The sequence below is a fragment of the Hyperolius riggenbachi genome, chromosome 1 (assembly GCF_040937935.1).
Source record: "Hyperolius riggenbachi isolate aHypRig1 chromosome 1, aHypRig1.pri, whole genome shotgun sequence".
Classification (NCBI taxonomy): Eukaryota; Metazoa; Chordata; class Amphibia; order Anura; family Hyperoliidae; genus Hyperolius; species Hyperolius riggenbachi.
This window is the reverse complement of record NC_090646.1, coordinates 445,821,142-445,827,435: the sequence shown is the minus strand read 5'-3', so window position 1 is coordinate 445,827,435 and position 6,294 is coordinate 445,821,142.

The window sequence follows — 6,294 nt, the reverse complement described above, 5'->3', positions numbered from 1 at the left end:
ATAGACCCTGAAAAAGCATGCAGCAGATCAGGTTCTTTGTCTCTGATTTATATTGCTTTTCAGGAAGGGGGTGGGGGAGGGAATGGACCTTATATTGAAATGCCGTCTTAATCTATTGTCCCTGCACATTGCTGCAATTCTGAAATCTGCTGTGTTTAAGACCACTAAAGAAAAACTAGCCAATTTTTTGTATTTCTAGGATTTTTTTTTTTTTTTTTTTTTTTTTTTTTTTTGTACCAAGAATTCCTGACTCCTAGTATAGGTTTCAGTTGTGTATATCCCCATCCCTTCAGTCTCCTGCTACATGCCTCATTCATAAAGTTGCAGTAAGGACTTGTTGGCTGGCCTTTTTACCTCCTTTTTTTTTTTTTTTTTTGTTGTTTGTTTTGTCTTTTTTCACCTGTAAGGATATTTTTTTAATTTTTAAAAGTTATGTTGTTTGGCTTGCCTGTTAAATTACCATTGTCCAACACAACCCCACCCCCTCTAATATGTATATAATTTTTTTTTTTTTTACTTTAGCTGTTAAAAGGATATTGAACAGCTTCCTAAAACACTAAATGTACTTACCTGGGGCTTCCTCCAGCACACCGTAGCTTGCGAGGTCACCTGGCGTCATCCTGGCTCCTCTCTAGGTCTTGCAGGCACGTCCGTTATTCAGCGGGTTCAGCCTGAAGTCGCCGGTACGAGTCCTGTCCCCTCCCCCGACTGGCGTGAGAGTCCTGCACATGTGTGGTTCCAACCGTGCGACCGAGAGAGGAGCCAGGAGGATGCCAGGGGACCTCGTGGGCTGGAGGCAGCCCATGTAGTGCAAATTGTGTTTTAAGAAGCTGCTTAGTATCCCTTTAAAGGCATTCAGCTTAGAAATTAAAGCAGACCAGTATGAAACTGCATACATTTCACTCACCCATAGAAGAATAGACAGGAACTTTAAAAAAAAGCTTACCAGTAATTGAATGAAAAGAATGATTCTGTTTTGACACATTCATAGATTAGGAAAACTTTCAATGTTGGAGTAGTCCCAGAAATGCTAATGTTCTTAATATTCACTGCAGAATGCTTAGACTATAGCTATTCCAGTATTCTATGGAATTCGATGTGCTCCTTATCTGATCCTGAGGCAGAAAATAAATCTATGTAAGAGAGATGCTATATGGACCCAGAATAATGGGCACAAGGCTAGATTGTCAGTTATGGAAAATACTCATTCAATTTGAGATTTTGCTTACTGCAGTAGTACTTCCTACTGGTAAAATCTAGTATTGCATGAGTTCAGCTAGTAGTGCATAATAAAGGTCAAAAGCAGATGGGAAAAGTTAGTGGACCCAAATTAAAAATGCCAGATTTCCGAATAAAATCTATTTTCTAAATTATAATAGCAGCCTTTTCTCAGCTGCATGATGACAAATAATAAATATTTACATTTATTGGAGGAACCCCTCCCTTCCTATCATATTCCTGGGACAGAATCCGGCTGTCTGGTAGAGTAAGCAGTGTCTGGCAAAGGAGGAATTGCTAATGCTGCCACCCAGGGATGCAGCTAAGGTTTTTGTGGCCCCAAGCGGACTATGGCGAAAAATGGGAGTGGCTATCCTGCATAAGTGGGCGTGGCCATGACATGTGGGTGGGGCGGGGCTGTTTGCAGGGAAAAATGGATGTGGGGGTGATTGAGGAGCGCGCGCCGAAAGATGGGCGTGGCCATGACATTGTATGGGCGGAGCTTAACCGTAGCACAGCAAATATAGCCAACTATGACCATTAAATAATAAATGCAGCAACAGTTACCCCAGACACCAGAAAATAAAAACGCAATGTGTGCAACATTTCAGCAGAAAACAAACACAATGTGGTGCAACATTTCAACAGAAACAAACAGAACTTGGGCCACATTTTCAGCAGATATCAAACGCAATTAGGGCACATTTTTTAGCAGATATCAAACGCAATTAGGGCACATTTTCAGCAGAAATCAAACGCAATTAGGGCACATTTTCAGCAGATAAACACAATTAGGGCTGCAAAAAGAAAAGAATTTACTCACCTGGCACTGCAGAAGTCTTCTCTCCCCGTCTCCTCTCCTGGCCGGCTCCTCAGGCGCGCAGTTCCCACGGAGCTCTCTCCCTCCCTCCAATCTCCCGCGCTGATTGAATGCAGGGCTACGGGAAGATGGCCACCCGAAGCCCTGTACTGGAGACATAAATAGTCTCCAGAGTAGAGTTGGGCGAACTGTTAGCGCAACTGCAGCCGAACTGTTCGGCTGCCCAACCTGTCATGTGGCTGTGGCTCTTACTACTTCCGGGTCGCAATGACCCGGAGTAGTACGTCTGCGCTGGCCCGGCGGAGCGCGTCCTAGATCGCGCTCCCGTTGCCGGGCACTCTCTGCGCATGTGTGTGACGTCATGAGTGACGTCACACACATGCGCAGAGAGTGCCCGGCAACGGGAGCGCGATCTAGGACGCGCTCCGCCGGGCCAGCGCAGACTTACTACTCCGGGTCATTGCGAGCCGGAAGTAGTAAGAGCCACAGCCACATGACAGGTTGGGCAGCCGAACAGTTCGGCTGCAGTTGCGCTAACAGTTCGCCCAACTCTACTCCAGAGCAAGGCTTCGCGGCAGCCATCTTCCCGTAGCCCTGCTCTGCCAGCCCCGCGGGGCTGCGGGAAAACAGTGACGTCACGGAGCGCCGAGGCCCCAAGCGGTTCTCTCTGCCTTTTCATACCCCTCACTGATAAGTAATTACAGCCATAAAACACTTCCCTGGTGGTAAATGGCTTCTGGAAGCAGGTAAGAGATCGAAAGGATCAATAATTCATAGATTTGAGCTCTAGCATACTTCAATGCATGTGTCATTGAGCAGAGACAATGACCACAGTAAAACCTAAAAACTGGATTTAGATATAAAATAAAACTCTGGGATATGTTAAAAAAAAAGTAATTTTTAGGAGAAGTGGGATAGGTACAATTGTTTGTTTTTTGTTTTTTTTCTTTTTGTTTTTTTTCCTCATTTAGTTTTTCACCTCGGATGTCCTTTTAAAGGCCTCTTTTTACATGGGAGGCTGAACTGCATGCTTCTGGTCAGTGAAGCCTCCGATCTTCTGGCCACTGAGCACATTCCAACATGCATTTTAAATGGGCACTAGGGAGAAAATGATGTTGTTCCATTATCCCCACCATTTATTTATTATGGACAGCATAACTTTCACCATACTTTGTGTAGTAAAAGAAAAAATCTTTCAACACCTCTCTACCTCCCTACACATCTGAGCTGTGTCATTAGTGATACGACTCCGATGGAATGGCTCTCTGCTTACAGAGGAACTCCAGCCTAAACAAACATACTGTCATTAAGTTACATTAGTTATGTTAATTAAAATAGGTAATATAATCTCTTACACCCATTGTTTTAAAAGAACAGGCAAATGTTTGATTTCATGATGGCAGACATCTTTTTGGTTGAAAGGAGGTGACGGTGCACGAGACACAGTTCCATCTGTCCTGTGTCCTGAGCACCTCTCCCAGTTGCTAGGCAACATGATTAACAACTTAGGAAATCCATCATGCTCTGCACAGCATCAGGGGGAAAAAAAGCACTGCCTTAGCTAAAAATGCTGCTTTGGTAAGAAAAACAAAGTTCTTATGCTGTAAAACTGTTAAAGAAACACCAAGCCTTTTCAGATCTGCAGAGTAGATTTTTAGTCCGGAGGTTCACTTTAATGTTGAATACATAATGTGTTTTGTTTTGTTTTCCGCTCAATTCTCCACTCAATCGATTTTTGCCGCTCGATTTGTTTTCCTTTTTTTTCCATTCACTTCTATGAGAAATCGAGTGGTTAAACAATTGAACGTGAGATCGGACATGTCGGAAATTATCTATTGAACAATCTATCTGTGGGAAAAACGCATGGTGTATTCCCAGCATAACTGCCGCTGACACTCTAGCTGAATTACAACACGTACAGCTCAGATGTTACAGACAGAGCTGTACTATGTAACTAGCTAAGTCAATAAATGGGCTGCTACGGTAAGTACAGTAACTAATTAGCAGCCTGTTTATTAAGCTAGTTACATAGTTACAGCTCTGTCTGCAGCTTCTGAGCTGCCTGTGTTGTAAATCGGCTGTAGAGAGTGTCAGCAGCAGTGAAAGTGGATCCAAGGTGAACTTTTACTCATTGCATAATTGTGTTCCTTTCCTATTGTTTATAGGGCATTTCTCAAGCCAAATTCTTTCTTGTTTTAATACTCTAATTCCCTATAAACTAAATAAACCATGGCCACAGGTTTTCAGAGAGCCTTGGCAGTAGCAAGGGCTCATGGGAGCTCTGTCTGGGCAGGGGGAGGAGGAGGTGTTACTAGCCATTGATTTCAGAGGGAGGAGGGGGGATTAGGTTTTTTTTTCACAGTCTGAGGGCTGGTGCACACCGAGCGGCTTTTTCAGCGTTTCTGCAACCGCTTGCGGCTGCGGATCCGCTTGGTCAATGTATCTCAATGGGGTGGTGCACACCAGAGCAGGAGACGTTTTGCAGAAACGAAAAATGCCGGGGTGAGGCATTTTTTGGATGTTAAGTATAGGAAAAACGCAAACCGCTCTGAAAAAACGCCTGTTCAGAGTGTTTTTGTTACAGAAGCTGTTCAGTAACAGCTTTACTGTAACAATATATGAAATCTACTATACTGAAATCCGCTGCAGCAATCCGCAAAACGCCATAGAAAAATAACAAAAAGCGTTTCAAAATCTGCTAGCATTTTGTGGATCTGCTAGCGGGTTTTGGTGTGCACCGGGCCTTAGTGCTGATGGTGCAGATAAGCTTGCCTCTATGTAATGTTTACAAACCACATGGCTGCTGTCATTGTATCACAGGAAGAAATAATCATTTTCTATTAAATGTGTTTGCAGCTAGATTTGCTGTGTAAACTATCTAAACTTTAGATAAGCTATATAGACAAGTTACTTGTTATAGTTCGTTTTTCATCTCGGATCCGCTTTAAGCAGAGAAGCCAGTCCGCCGGATTCTTATCACTAATGACGCAGCTCAGATGTGTAGAGAGGTAGAGATGTGTTGAGATATATATATATATCTATCTATCTATCTATCTATCTATCTATCTATATATATATATATATATATATATATATATATATATATATCTCTATCAATTTTTTCTTTACACAAACTCTATGGTGAAAGTTATGCTGTGGGGATAATGGCATAGCATCATTTTCGCCGTAGTACCCCTTTAATGCAGGTGAATGGCAGTTTCCTCACACGTGCCAGTGTTTGACATATGGCACATATGCAATTCACTTTTTCTCCTGAGTTTTCTCCTAGGAGATAATTTTTCATTTTAAATTTAAAATTACTTTTTAGCACTAAGCCAATGAAAAAGTACCAAAAAGTAGTTTTAAAAAGTGCTATCAAAATTATTTTGAGTATTTTCTTGCTTGCCGGTGGTTTAAATGACATTTTATTGACAAGTTTGAAAATATCACCTAGGAGAAAACTCAGGAGAAAAAGTGAATTGCATATGGGCCCAGGTGCAGTTACCCATCCCAAAGAAAACCAATTGCATTTAAGTGCAATCATGCTCAGATGCAAAAGATGTATTGCTCATACTGAGTGCTAGCAAGTGCAGTGCTTTCAGCCTCACTTATGCTTTAGGACAGTGCAAACAGGCAGAATGGAAGGGAAGACAGTGGCTGGTATTGAAGGGCTTGTCTCCACTCATCATTCTTCCTGTGCATCAGATTTTCTGCATGAGTTGTCTGACACTTTTGCATTGCAGTCAAATGTTTTTCTGCATGTGAAAATGCATTCAACTAGCCCATTGATTAAACATTGGTTGCAGTTTTCCTGTGGAGAAAACGCACAGAAAAACTGACTAGTGGAGACAGGCCCTGATTGTTCATCTGCACAGATAGATGGTTTATCTTGGGACTTGAAATGTTGTTCAGGTATGAGCTGTCAAGGAGGTGCTTTGAATACTCTTAAATCATCAAATCTGCTGGCTACATATTCAGTTTTGGCTTTAAATCTTCCAAGAAACTTTAACATTTAGCTACTGATAATGAAAATACTTTGCACAAGCTATTCTGCTCCTAGGATATGTGAAATAAACAGCAGAACCCTTTTCCCCTACAGTTAAGCCATGTTTGCAGCTGTGGCCCTTGCCTTCATAACCCTAGCTTGTCCACCTTTTACTTGTTCACTCTGTAAATCCTCATGCTGCTTAGAATACTGTCTGAACATCAGGAACTCGGATTACGCTGCAGCATTGCTGGGGATGGACATGCTTTGT